This window comes from Heterocephalus glaber, unplaced genomic scaffold, assembly GCF_053883595.1.
Source record: "Heterocephalus glaber isolate CG9 unplaced genomic scaffold, H.glaber_assembly_v1.0 deba00001600, whole genome shotgun sequence".
Taxonomy (NCBI): domain Eukaryota; kingdom Metazoa; phylum Chordata; class Mammalia; order Rodentia; family Bathyergidae; genus Heterocephalus; species Heterocephalus glaber.
In genome coordinates this window covers 40,304,632-40,319,257 of record NW_028258372.1, presented here as the reverse complement: position 1 = coordinate 40,319,257, position 14,626 = coordinate 40,304,632, and the positions used below count along the sequence as shown (strand labels likewise).

The 14,626-nt window shown below is 48.4% G+C and overlaps 1 protein-coding gene across 26 annotated transcripts in view; it reads left to right on the top strand.

The window, feature by feature from the left end:
- The window catches only part of Plekha6 (pleckstrin homology domain containing A6), a 130,648-nt gene that overhangs the window by 61,456 nt on the left and 54,566 nt on the right, over nt 1-14,626 (top strand). Inside the window, exon 1 of one of the 26 annotated variants that reach the window (XM_087193957.1) lies at nt 13,756-13,962. The exons of 24 other annotated variants lie outside the window; for them this stretch is intronic. The gene's annotated coding sequence lies outside the window, so the exon portion shown is untranslated. Of the gene's footprint in view, nt 1-13,755; nt 14,046-14,626 lie in introns of those variants that run through there. One more of the 26 variants, XM_021242372.2, reaches the window with a different exon arrangement.

Genomic DNA, 14,626 nt, shown 5'->3' with positions numbered 1-14,626 from the left:
AGGGCTTTCAGAAATGTGAGAGGTCGCAAATTTGGAGGAACATGCTCAATGGACATTTGATTTCTAAAATAACCAAGATTGTTCTGTGCTTTGTAATTGAGTGTACTTTACATAAGCTGGTAGTATGCTTATTTATCCTTCCTTTCCACATGTGTCCAGCTTAGGTTTCCTGGAAGATCTAAATCCCCCAAAGTTTAGATCTCTTAATTTTAAAGCTCAAGCTAAAATGGAGAGGTTGTCTGGCTCAGTATTCTCAAATTTTGGTCTGTGGGTGCGGGGTCTAGGTCAGTGGTAGAGTGCTTGCCTAATATCTGTGAGGGCCTGGGTTGGATCCCCCAGTGCCTTAAAAAAACAAGAATAAGATGCCAGATTTGGTCTGTGATAGTTTTCACCAGTCTGAAATGAAATGAGAAAAGTAGGGGAAATGCACTGAATTTTGGGGGGGGAGGATACTGGGGATCAAACTCGGGACCCTCCGCTTACGAGGCAGGCGGCAGAACCACTGAGCTAAATCCCCAACCCTGAATTTTTTAGAAAGCAAAATATATTTGATTTAAAGGACTTCTTTTGGGGATAGATGTGCCAAAATATCTGAGGTTACTGCTTTCTGATTCTTTTCACCAGTTGCTAGTGGGAATAGAGGGTAGTTTGGCTTTTACAATAGCCTTATTTGGCAAAACAAAGAGTTAGAAATCTTATATTGGTTCCTCAAGTTTCATTTAAAAATTTTTTACTGGTCATGAAATCCAAAAATTTCTCCTGGAGGATCTTCTCTAAACAGATTCCCTGATAAGGCCTCTTTGGACAGATTGTTGAAAACTTGAATTCTGATCTTGTTACCGTTTTTCTTTCCCTGTGGGTCCTTGGAAGAGGAGGACTTTCATTGGTCTTGTCAAAGGATGTGGGCCTACTTGTTCTTCAGCTGAATGATAGAGATCAAATATATCCCTTTCTCTTGGGGGCTCTGGAATCGGGCCTTGCCAGTTCCCTCTTTCTATGGTCAACTTTTGGAAATGATAGAAGTCATCTTCCATCATTGAAAAATTGTGGTATCAGGTGCTGAAGGGGCAAATCTGAGCTGTCAAAATATACTCGGGGCTTTTCTAGATCAGAAGGCTCCCAGAGACATCTGAGTGTCTGTTGTCCATGTTCTGAGAATTCAAGCTTGGAATTGGAACAAATACATGGGATTCCCCAGCTGCTAGAACCTGAGACACACAGTTGGTGTGCACATGTGTGTAGACTTGTATGAGCAGGAGCTTTGAAGGAAAAATTAGTATGGAACCACCCCAGAAATTGAACTAGGTGCTCTGCTTTTCAGGTTCAGCCGAGGAAAGCAAGTGTCCGGGAGCTTCTTCATAGAAGAGAATTTTCTTTTTTTTTTTTCTGTACCATTTTCATGTTCTGAAACAAGAACCCTACTGGTCCAGGAAAGCAATTGAAGTTCCTAAATTAAGAAAGTGTTTAAATTTGGGGGAATGGAGACCCTTAAGCCTCCCTGGGGCAGAGAAAAGTAGGCCAAGCGAGTGGAGGGATGTTAGGCTCTGATTTGGGGCACCAGCACAAAATGCTGAGATCCCCCCGGAACCAGGTGGGGTAGCACAGCTCTTAGGAAAGGTGATATGGCAAAGCCTAAACCTGTGGCCGAGGACCTGCTCAAAGGAAACAATAAACAAAGACTCAAAAAGTATATATTAAAGATCTCCGCCCTTTGAGGAGTTTCTGCACAGCTGGCCCTCTCCATGGCCCATCTCATGCGTCTACCTCGATTTGTAGTGGGTGGATGATGGTGGTAGGCAGTCGTTCTCTTTGCTCCTCTCTGATCACCTTTGTTGGTGGCTTTGATGAAGATTTTGTCCTAGCTTTGGGAGGTCTGAGATAGAGGATAGATAGATAGATAGATAACATTCAGAGATGTTCAAGCCAGGAGAGTAGAGAGAGGGTGCTGACCATTAGCATGGCTTCTTCCAAATGCAAAGGTCAGCAAAGACATGATGGGAACCTTTGAAGATCTCTGCTGTGGGTAGGCTATGAGCATCAGCATCTGGACTCCAGGCCCAGCTTATCTCTAACTTGCTTTGTAGTCTGGAGCCCTCAGTCCATCTCTCCTGGCTGTCCACACCTCACTTCTCCATTTGACAGGCGGTGGGGCCTCTTCAAGAATCTCAGGCTGACCTTACCATTCCAAGAGAAGGAGAGTCTGTTATCTCTGTTAGATCTGCAGGCCTGGTCGACAATTGCATCTGTGGGAGAAGTGGTTCCAGGCGGTATGGGGAAGCCAGGTATTCAGGGTCAGAACTGAGAAGTCCACTTGGGTGTCTGTGCCCCAGAGAGAGTCAAGCCTGTAAAATATTTGACAAGGGAGATCTGGGAAGAGGAATTGCCCAACATTGTTGGTATTGACCAAAGCTGGCTTCTCACTTTGAAAGCCTCCTGGGGCCATGAGATGACATCAGGAGAAACACGCCAAACCCGTTCTACTGTGTGTTAGATGTGCCCCCCACACCTGACCCAGAGCGTCCACTCTGCATCAACCCCTCACATTCAGAATTTTCTCCTTCCTCAGTCCAAGTCCTCATAAACTCAGACTCTTCGTATTCCCCGTGGCTGGGTCACTGACTCCCCTGCAAGTGCTTGTAGGGAGTGTGTAGCTCAAGAGGCCATCGTGTGGTGGTGGGTGGAGAGATGACTGCCAGCCGGAGGAGGTGGGGAGTTGGAGGCATGTGAGGAATCCTCAGGCATGTCTATACCTGAAGCCTAACCAAATAATAACAGCACACTGCCTCTGTCAGTTCTGCTCAGGGTGGAAAAGCAGCAGACTCTTGTGGGCTGGTCTTTGGATCCGCTCCCCTGCCCCATGGCTGCTTGCATTCCAGGGAGCCAGCTCCAGGCTGCGGGGAATCCAGAGACACTCTCCAGGTTGGTGACGAGGCAAGGGCTTTGAATGTCCATCTACATCTTTAGCTTAAGTAATTCTGGGGATTGTCTTGAATCCCTGTCTTTGGGAACCAGAGAAATGGTTCTGTAGCTCCACAGTTCATTATCTGGAACTTGCGGGGCCTGTGGATTTTAGAACTGCAACGTGGTCCATACTGTGCATTACCTAAAACCTCCAGCAGGGTCTGGAGCAGCTCTACAAGCAAAGAATTTAATATTGCTGCAGCAAGACTTATTTAAAGAACCACCTAGTGGGATAAATTAGGGCTATAAAAGTCTCATGCCAGGGTCAAGTCATGTTTTGCTACCAATTAGGTTCAAGAATGGTTGGTTTTGCTGCCGGTTGAGTTAGGAAAAAGCTTTGTTTCAAGATGTCTGTGGGTTTTAGAATGCTGTAAGGACAGTGTGGTTCTGTTTTGTCCCATATAATTACGGGACAATTATCCGTTTTTTGTTTTGTTTTGGTTTTTTTCCGTACCGGGGATCGAACTCAGGACCTTGTGTTTGCAAGGCAGGCAGCAGAACCACTGAGCTAAATCCCCGGCCCTATTCTTCCATTTTACAGATGAGGAAATTGAGGGTTCAAGAGGATCAGGACTTGCTGGTATCCTGCCGCGGATGCACGGCTGAGCCGTGATTCCCGTCCAGGTTTGTCTACCTGCAGAGCCGGTCTTTTTCCTGTGAGGTACAGAACTTGCTCTTTAGGAAAGAGTGGAGGAGAGTTGATGGTGGAACTGGGGAGCTCTGATTTCGGCCTCTTCTCTGATGAGAAAGCCACTTTCTACACATTTGACAGTAATCATGGATTGGCCTGTTCTTATTTATACTCTGACTTCTGGGATTCCAGGAGGCTATAAGCTCAGAAGAGAGGAAGCTAAAGTTCAGTTAACTTCGTGGCTTACAAGAATCCATCTGGCTTTGTGGGGGCTGTGGGAGCCAAGAACAAATGGGGTCAAGTTGGGTTTAGCATGAGCAGCATCATCCGCGGTGGAAACAGCCCCTGTGCAGATCTAATGGAATGCACAGTGCTTCCGCCTCCCCGCCCGGCCCCTGGCTAGAGAAGTCTTGCTCTGAGAAGTGACCATCTGGAGAGAAGGTCTGTTTGCAAGGACAGTGGTCACCAGACAAGGATGAGAGTGATGTGCAGCCTGAAACAGGGGAATTCGATTAGGAGGTCCCACTGGCCTTTATTAGTGCTGTGGGGAAAGTGCTAATTCAATCTGCTGCAGATACACTATGCTTTTAACACTTCATTGGCAAGATGGACATTGGTTTGTTGCTGGGCAGTGGTGTAGAGAGCCTCCCTCTCCTGCTTGCTAAGTGCTGTCCATGGTGACCGCCGACCCTGAATCATCTCAGCTCAGGCAAACTTTGGACGTAAATAGGTAGGCAGTTGTGTTCCTGGTGCGTCTTGGTGATGAGGGGCCTGTGGTTATGGAACTCAGAGCAACGTAAGGGCAGCCAATTTGGAAGGGGAGTGTCCTGCTCTAGGAAGATACCCATTAGGAAGGATGGTAGGTTAGTTGCCATGGGAACAAGGAACATCTGCTCCAGCCAACTAGAGAACAGACAGGGAAAATATCTTCTTAAAGGGACCATTACTCATGGAATTGGTGCCGGGGATGTAGACTTTCCTAAAGAAGACTTGAGGGGCAGATTGGACTAGTTGGTCTGAGAATTGGGAGGCTGTAAGATGGCAGAGGACCTACTTGGTCCAGGTCTGTGTCTCAAAGCTGTGTCTGCTTGCTGGCCATCAACTTGGAGCTCCCTGAGCCCTTCGGTCAGCAGCACCAGTACCCATCTGCCAACTTCCTTAGGGATCTTAGTTACTGTTAGGCCACACCTTCTTCTCTTGCCAGCTCCTTCTTAAATACCCCAGGAGCTTTTCTAAGCTGTCATGGTAAACTGGCCTGTTTTCTGTGACCCGCTCCTTCCTCCCTAGCCTCAGAGGGCTGGGAGCTGAGGTTTCCCGGCACTCCTAGTCCTTCCCCCCTTTGCCTTCCATGTCTTCTTCAAGGCAGCCAGGTATTCCCTGTCTAGATGAGATGCTGGATCCTCCAGAAGTCATCTGGTCCCTCCTCGTATTAGTTGGGACTTCTGGGAACAAGTTACTGAAACTGCTCAAAGCAGCCTAAGTCCACAACGAGATTTAATTATAGGGTACTGGAGTATTTCTCAGAGCTTGTCTTGGTCACTTTTCTCAGGGACTAAATACCTGCTATGTACAATTTAAAGGACAGGAAGGCTTATTTTGGCTCACAGTTTATAGGAGTTTCAGTCCTCACATGGTCAGCTGGCTCCGGGGCAGGGCAGACAGCAGGGCAGGGGGCATGGTGGAGGAGAGTTACTCATGGCACGGTGGTTGGGAAGCAGACAGTGAAGGGAAGAGCCAAGAAAGGAGATAAACCCTTACAGGCCATGCCCCGAGCGACCTGCCTCTTTGAACCAGGCCACACTTCCTACAGCAAGTCAGCTACAAGCCCCTGGCATCCATTCACGTTCCCCAAACCCTGCTTGTGCATGCATGAGGCTCTTGGGGGCCATCTAGATGTAAACCATAACAGAGCTCAAAGGCCTTTGCTCCTTTTTGTGTGGTGGCTCTCTCGTGCACTGTAGAGAGCCTTTTGGCTTTCTGAGCAGCCCATGGGGTAGAGAAGATGGAATAGCATCTCTCCTGTGTCCATGTTACCAGTAAAGGCACCTGGAGAGGGACTGGCCTTTCTCTTCTCTCAATCCTAGTTCTCACTCCTAGGGAGGGATTTTGGCAGAGCTGAGATTGGATAGCATCCCAGGTAACCAAGACATGAGCATCAGGTTTTGGGAATGTAGCTGTTACCATGGTAACCTTGGACAGTGGGCTGAGGGCAGTTTCTAAAAAAGAGTCAGACCCCAAGCCTGAAGGAGTTTGGCTGGGATGGTTTAAGCACTCTGACCTCTCTTGCTTACCTCTTTTTCTGCCTAACCACGAGGGCATGGCGATGTTGTTGCCATTCCCTGTGGGTGGAAAGCCATGAAGCCTGGACCCTGAAGGCCAACCCCTATCCTTATCCCACTGGGAAGACTGAACCTTTCAAAGAAGTCCTTCCTAACAGACCGTGTTGCTCCATCAGACACCAGGAAGGCACCGTCGAACTGCCTCTCATCACTGTTTCTAAAGTCAGCCTTCATAATGTGATTGAATCCATCCATTGTCCCTCATTCCGTCTCAGCTTGTGAGGAGGACAGAGGCCTCCCATCTTGTTAAAGTTCGGATCAAATCAGTGGATATGGAATTATTTCAGCATGAGGACTTGGGAGTTGGGCCCAGGGTACATGGAATTCAGAACCATTTCTGGCTAACTGCTGTCCTTCATCCAAACAAACAATCCCCAGAGCAGGAAAGGGAAGGGCCTCTGACTACAGGCAGAAATGGCAGAGACCACTTTTCTTTTCTTTTCTTTTCGTACTGGGGATTGAATTTGGGTCCTTGTGCTTGTGAGGCAGGCAGGGGAACCATTGAGAGACCACTCTTCTAGATTCCTCTTTCCCAAATACAAGCTTCATGAGATCAGAGCCAACTCTGGACCATGAGAAAGGTGTGAAGGTTCAGGCAAGTCAACTGGAGTAGTGGGATGGGGGTATGTGGCCTAGGGGGCCGCAGGGTTGGGACTAAGCTGCCTCTTCTATCTGGGACCTTGGGGAGGCTGGATAACCCAAACCTGCAACTTTGTGATCTTTGATGATAAACAACTCACACTTAACAATGCAGAGGGTGCTGAACCACCAGTTCTTGTTTCTGGTAGTCCACAGTCTGGGAGTCTGAGGTGATGATGACTGTTAGCTGTGTGGCTAGCATTATATAAAGCATTTTATGTATATTTAGCCAGTAAATCCTTAAATCCTATAAGGTAGAAACTACTATTACCCCACACTGCAGATGAAGAAACTGAGGCATAGATGAAATAACTTATCCAAAGTCCCACTGATAGTAAGGAGCAGAACAGGAGGTGCCTTTAGGTGACCTGGCTCTCCCGCTACCCTGCCTCCTGCCCCTGTCTGATGCGGGACCCAGAAGTCCTCTCCTGGGTCAGCCAGGAGAAAGGCCCATGATGTCAGCTCCTCCAGGCAGCAACTTGGTCCTCTTTGGCTACATGCTCAGCTCGTACCTTAGCCATAACAGAAGTTCTTATTGGAAAGAGGAAAATTAAAGGGGGAAGAGGATTGGTCTTTGTTCTGAGATTTTCCAATGAGAGAAAAACAGTGGACATTTAGATAAACATGGTCTTCCTCCCAGAAGGCTAGAAGACTACGTGGAAGGTTAAATGGCGCATCGCAAAGGTTGTCAGAACCAGGAGGCTTTTTTTTTTTTTTTTTGGTACCGGGGATCGAACTTGGGTCCTTGCGCTTGCACAGCAGGCGGCGAAACCACTGAGCTAAATCTCCGGCCCTGGGAGGCTTTTTTAGGAAGAAGGATGTGTGAGTTGGACAGTGACTTTCTCCCTCTGCTTCCGTCTTTATCTGTGCCCGGTCTCTGCGCTCTTTCCCTTTCTCTCTGATGGAGCTGGTGGGAGGAGTCTGCAGCATGACCAAGGACGGTGTAGCCACGGCCTGGCTGGACCCCTCTCTGCTGTGGTCACAGGGCAGAAGCTTCCAAGGCGCTGGGCTTCCCTTGCTTCCTACTCCCCTTCTTGCCGTCCTCCCAGGTCCCTCCCCTGCATCCCCTGTGTGTGGGGGGAACAGAAGTCCTGGGCCTCAGGAAGCCCTGCTCTAGGAGGTTGTGTGGGAGGGTGCTGCCGCCCAGAGCCCTGCCTCCCATCTTTCCTGCCCCCACCCCCGGGGGCCAGGAGGTGGGCTGTGCCTGAGGGGAGCAGTAAGAGGGCCTGGAGGGGCCCAGGAGCTGTGCTATTTCTGTAACACAGAGCATGTCTGCAGCCAGCCACAGAGAAGGTCAAGCTCTGGGCACAGGGCTGGATGCAGGGGGCCAGGCCATGGCGGGAGCTGCGGTTTTACCCTCTCTGGCAGCATGGAGGGTGCTGAGATGCCTTTGAGGGAAGTGGGGCTCCTGAAAGCCAAGTGTGTGGTGTGGGGAGGAATCTGCCCTGGCGGCCACGGGGCTGTGTCTGCGAGAGGGGAGAGGAGGGTGCGCAGGCCAAACGCCCATCATGCCAAGGTGGAGAGGAATTCTAATTCTTGCCCTTTGCCATTAACACATGTAAAAACCAGGTCAGGCAAAGCACTGCGTGAGAGGAAAGAGAAAGCCCTGGTGTGGAGCTGAAGAGGCTTACTGAGACACAAGTGTGTGAGTGTGTGTCAGCGTCCGGAAATATCCACACAGGGGCAAGTCCCCAGGGAGCAGCGTGGCTCAGCACCAGGGTCCCTCTTAGGCACGGGCCCTTCCAAGGGCCTGTGTAACACACAACTTTGTATTTGAGGTCTAGAGGCTCAGTTTTCCTCTTGAGCTGTGGGCCTCCCCAGCTGAGTCTTTAAGATGCAGAGAGGGATTCGGGTGAGAACTTACTTAGCCTCAGAGAGAGGTTTTCCTCAGAGACCTCAGAACACCCTGGCTCAGTGGCCTCTTTTGTCCCCTTGTTCACCTCAGGGCCCATGTGAAGCCCTCTTTTATATCCCAGGGACCTCATGGGAACAAGAACCAGCAGGGCAGGGTACAGTTGGGTAGGGCGGCGTAGCTCTGGAACTCGGGATTCACGGTCTGCCCTGTGATCTTGCTCCTAGAATTAACTTTGCTTTTCAACTTCCAAGAAAGATACTATGCAGTAAAAAAAAAAAAAAAAAGAGGTCCACCTCTCAGATCAGTGAAAACCAGAGGCTGACTCTGTCCCATTGGAGATTCTCAGATGTTGATTGTGATACCTACAGATAGCAGTGAGGAGTCTGTCTCAGATATCACTGCTTTGAGGCGGGAGGTGATTACATATATATTTTTTAATTTTCATTTTTGATAGTTTTGTTGTTTTTGGTTTGGTTTTTCTTTTTTTGAGACAGGGTCTTGTTATGTAATAGTTCAGGCTGGCCTTGAACTCACTATACCTCCAACTCATGATGACCCTCCTCCCTCAGCCTTCTGAGTGCTGGGATTACAGGTGCACCATCTTCCCTGGCAAGGTGATTTTAAAGGCATTACAAGCTGGAGCTAGGAATCTGTGGGCGCCATCTTGATGGATGGCTTCTTTAGGAGTAATTACTAAGCATCGTCTTTATGTGACAGAGTGCTGAAGGGTTTTATCATCTGAGGGCTTTTACAATAGAAATTTGGCCATTGTCTGGTGGGTGAATAGTTCAAGGCAGATTCAGGCAGATCCGAATGATGACTGGCTTTATTGAACATTTACCAAGCGTGAGCAACTCTCTTACACTCTCCCCTGTTAAAATCTCATTTAACCCTGGGTGCTTGTAGTGTTCCCTTTCCACAGCTGGGGAATGAAAGCAGGGAGGTTGAGTTACCCAGAGTCCCTTAGGTAAGTGACTGGGGGAGTCAGGATTGGAACCGGGACAGTCTCACTCTAGAGCCAAAAATCTCAAGACTCATGCACATTGAACTCAGTGAAAATAAACCGAAAGATTACTGGCAGCATGATGCATGAGAAGGGAATTTCAAGTTGCACAACTAACATGCAGGGGGGAAGAGAGCCTGGGCTGGAATCCCAGTCCTCTGGCCTCCTAACTGTGTAGCCCAGGGCTGGTTATCTGATCTCCCAGGCTCCTCCTTTGGGAGAGCAGGACCGACCCTGTTGGGAGAGAGTGAGCAGAGAATCTCCTTGCATCGCGGCTTGGAGAGGTGTTAATTCCCTTTTCCCTTCTGTGCCAGCTGCCAAGTTTTCCTGGGGACACTGAGGAGTGATTGGGGAATTCAAGGTTAATTCCTGTTTCTGGAGGAAAACATCCAACTGGCCCTCTTCTGGACAGGGCTTCCTGCCTTTGCCATTTCCTGCTGTCCCCTCTCCGGATGGTCTGGACCTGGCGGGGGACAGGCTGGAGCGGGATGAGTGTTTGGCCAGTGCAGCCGTTGGGCAGCTGGCATCCTCTGGTCCCTCTTCCTTCATCATCTTTTTTCTTTCTTTCTTTCCATTTAAAAACAAGGGCATTCTCTTGCCTAACCACAGTACAATTTAGCAAATTCTGGAAACTTAACATTGATAGAATTCTGTTGTCTAATATACAGTCCATATTTAAATTTCATCAGTTGTCCTAACAATGTGATTAGAATCCCATCCAGGATTGTGTCTCTGCTCTCCTTTAATCTGGAAGCTTCTCTTTGTTGTTCCTGTATTAATTTTTTCTTTTAAATGCAGGACCCCCTCTGGGTCTTTCTGGTCTTATCCAATTGCTCCACCTCCCTCCCACTCCCCAGCCTCATCTCTGAGCAGAGCTGACACAAAATGTAAGGAAGGAGGTGTTGCCAAAAAATTCAGTAGTCAAGATAGGTAATATTTTAATGTAACACTTTAAAAATAGAAATAATCCAAGCATTTCATGAAGAACAAAATTTCATCATTTTAGAATAAAGTTAGGATCCATGGCAGTGCTAGTCCAAGCCACTGGACCTAAGGAAAAAGGGAAATTCCCTAATGCTGAACCTTTATTTTAAATGTTATTTGTTGTTGTTTCATGATATATATTTTCCTAACATGAACAAAGTTCGACGTAGCTTCAACATCTGTGTATTTTAAATGTTGATGCTTCATTCATCATGGTTATTTTTTTTTAATCTTGTCTGTTTTTTGGTTGGTTTTTTGAGACAGGGTCTCATATGTCACCCAGGCTGGCCTTGGACTCACCAGGGCTGGGATTACAGGTGTGTGCCATCATTCCAGATATCATTTTTTTGTTTTTCACATCAATTTTTATCTAAAAATAATACCGCATTAGGGCTGGGGGTATGACTTAGTGTAGATAGAGCACTTGCCTAGTACCCTAGATTCCATCCTCAGCACTGAAATCTAGGAGGGGTACGGAGGGGAGGGGCCCCCCCAGCCAGCTGCTGTGCTTGGGCCTGGCCAGAGGGAGGAAGAGGAGGCTGGGGACAGAGAGGAGGGAGAGGAAGGGTGCAGAGGCTCAGGGCTGGGACCCCTAATAGCTTCCAGCTGCCTCCACACCCACCAGACTTGCCCTGAGGGAATGCTGTTTGGTTGGGTTTTTCTGCTCTCAGCATCCAGAATGAGATCTAATGAGATCCTTGGATCACCTCATCTCCATTGGTCCTCACCTCTGGATGGGGCATCGCTCCCTTAGCTGCTCCTGCTCCGTCCCTAGGTCTGACTGTTGCATCCATCGGGGCTGCTGTCTCCTCTGTGCCCCTTGATCATCAGCCCGAGGCTGGGCAGTCACCTCTGTGCTAGTCCATGCTCCCCATGGCTCTGGGAACTGAGTTAAGGCCAAGGGACACAGCTGACCTTCAGCCTTGCTGGGACAGGTCCAGCCAGCAGCAAGGAGGAACGAGCTCCAGGCTGCAGGCAAAAGACCCGGAGCTGGATTATCTCAGCCACAGGCCTTAACCTCTCTCTGGCAGCTTAGGATTTGTTTTGTTTATTTATTTATTTATTTTTTGGTACCAGGGATCAAACTCCCATCCTTAGTCCTTATGCTTTTGGGGCAGGTGGCAGAACCGCTGGAGCTAAATCCTGGGCCCAGGATTTGTTTTGCTTTGCCAGATGAAAGTGGCAATGCTCTTTTGCCTGTCTCATAAGACCATAAAGGAAGCAGATAAAATAATGATGACAGTATTTTGTGGACTGTAAAGTGTTTTACTGGATATTCCCCTTCTGTCATAAACAAAAAATCCTTTATTTCCATGAGGCCATTTTCAGGTCTGCCACATTATTAGGTCCAAAATCACAAAAAAGAGGCCCCTGTGCATCTCTGCTGTCAGCAGCGTCTCTGCCTGTCCCAGCTACCCCTTTTCCCTCCAAACTACACCAGCGGTTTTGTTGTTGTTGTTAATGTCTCAACTCAAAGCTTTTCTTTATTGTAGCTTTACTGACTTATAATTAATATATGATAGATGGCATGTATTTGAAGGGTATAACTTGGTGTATTTGGTGGAACTGTAACCACAATTAAGATAATGAATATACATTCATAATCTCTCAAAATTTCTTCCTGGCTCTTTGTAATCCCTCCCTCCACCCTGTCTCCAGGCAACTACTGATCTGCTTTCTGTCACAGTAGATTAGTTTGCATCTTCTAGAGTACCATATGATAGAATCACACAGTATGCACTTTTGGGGGGAGGGGTCTGGCTTCTTTCACTTAGTGTCATTATTTCAAGATTCTCCTGGTGTTGTTCCATATATCAATAATTTATTTCTTTTCTTGCTGAGTGGTATTGTGTTGTGTGAATGCACAACATACATTTTATTTATGGGCTCAGTAGCATTTGGGTGGTTTGCAGTTTGGGGCTGTTGCAAATAAAGCCACCATGGACATTGGTGTACAAGTCTTCGTTAGTATGTGGACATACCACTGATTTTTCTGTGTGCGTTGCATCATGAACCTCTCTTTTCCCTACTTCCAAACTCATTTTGCCTGAGCAGGAACTTGTACACCCTGTTTGCATGACACTGAAGTCAGTGAGTCATTTCAGTAGCAGCCTTGTAGCAGCCATGGCAGTACAGGGTGGAGAGGAGGGTGTCATGGTGAACTCTGATCCTTCACAGCTAGAACAAACCCCAGATCTCGGGTGTGTTCTCGATGGCAGATGGGACTGGTGGGAATGCAGTGCAGCCACTTTAAGAAACCAGGGCCAGCCAGCCCCCAGGCCACCGGGAAGAGAGCCCAGGAGATAAGATAAGGCCCCCTACCTCCTTTTAGCCAGGGTCCTGAGCCACAGTGGCTGGCCTACTGATAGGCAAACAGGAACCAGTGGTGATAAGGAAAAGGTGCCAGCTACTAAAGCCAGGCTGGCAAGAGGTAAAGCAGCCAAATCAGGCATCTGGGGTCTAGTAGAAGGGGATATGTGGAGAAGGCACATTCCGACTTCTCTACATTTTAATCATAGTTATACTTAAGGTTAAAAGTCTCAGTTTGGCTGTACTTTATTAAAGGCACTCTGCTTTGTAGGTAGTAAGTGTGCAACAAATACATGCTAGGTAAATTTCATATGCTCTGGCTGATACAGGCTTAGAGACTACTGATTTCTTCCTCAAAGTAGGAACCCTGGCAAGGACTTCCTGTGACAAGCCTGGAGCTGCTCATTTGCACATATCTGCATAGATTTGCATGCATCCTACATGTAGACACTTTTATGCTGGATTTAGATTTCCCAAAATCAGCTACCTATTTTAAAAGGGATAAAGAGATTTGTCTCTACTCATCCCTTTCCATCTGCACCCCTCAAAGAGGCAAAAATGATTTCTGCAACTTTAAAACATAAGGAATACCTGTGGTTGCCCACTCACTCAGGTGCAAGCAATTCCTTGCCTGGCTCTGTGTTTCCCTTCTCATCTTCTATTACAGCTCACAGTTCCTCTCCCCAAACTCCTGAGTGCAGCAGGGAGATACTAGGGCAAAGACATCCTCAAGCTAAACAGCCAGGAGCTCAAATTGCCTAGGAACCTTCTGGGATTCTGTCCCTGGACAGAGAAGTTCCAGGTGGATCTGTGGATGTGAAGGTGGCCCTCCTAATGCCTCCCCTCCCAGGGCTAGGGATGCTATGACTACCTTTGTCTGCTCACCCTCCTCTAGGAATAAATACAAATATCATCCCTCCCCCAGATCCTAGCTTCTCCATTGGCCTGCCAGGAAAATACTTCATAATGTGGGCTCGTGCAGTTGGGCCTTGAGCCAGTGCCAAGCGCCTCAGGTTGGAGTGTGCTCCAATCAGGCGGGGAGCCTGGGAGGGGCTAAAGGGCTCTCCCTCTCCACATGGGAGATGGAGGCAGTGCTGGGGGGGAGGGATGGCATCAAGGTGGGAATTGCCACTTTATTGAGGCAGGGTGAAGGGGACAGGGAGGCTCTGCAGCAAGCTTGAGGCAACCCAGCATGGAAGGGGTTAAGGCCTGTTAATGATTGCTCCCCACCAGGGACCTGGTGAGTATTAAAGGGAACCTGTCTCCTGTCCCTGAGCGTGAACAGAGGCAGGGCTGGAGACAGCACAGAGGATCCAGGAGCCGGTGAGTAAGCGCCTGTGTGTTCGTGTGAGGGGTGCTTTGGGGCGGTGAGTCCCATCAGCTGCACTGGGCTTTTGTCGCAACCAGGTGCAAATTCTCGGTAAGGGCCCGATTTCTGGGCCATTCCTGCTTATTAGAAGGAGGTCTTCAGATTTTGTCCAAGAGGGCAAATCCATAGCCCAGAAGCCGGAGATAACAAAGTGGCATTGTCTGTCCTGTGAGGAGACAGGAGACAATGGTTCGCGTGGCCACCCTGCACACAAAGCTGGAGCCTGCTCTTCGCTCTCCCGGAGTCATTGTCTCCAGAGGGGCTTGAGGGCTCGGGGCAGCTGCCCCGGCAGACGGGGCCAGTGTGCTCTTGCAGAGGGACAGAATGGGACAGCCTAGCCGGCTGCAGAGAGTTGGAGTCAAACTCTTTGCTCATTAAGAAGACAAAGTTGTCATTTGGGAGCAAAACTGAAATCCGAAAGAGAGAGAACCAATCTTCTGTGTATAGATTTCTGTTATCCCCATTCCCTCATTCCTTTTGAGGTCCTTGTGCCCTCACCCTACACAGCGTTTGTACTCTTTAACCTGGGCATCCT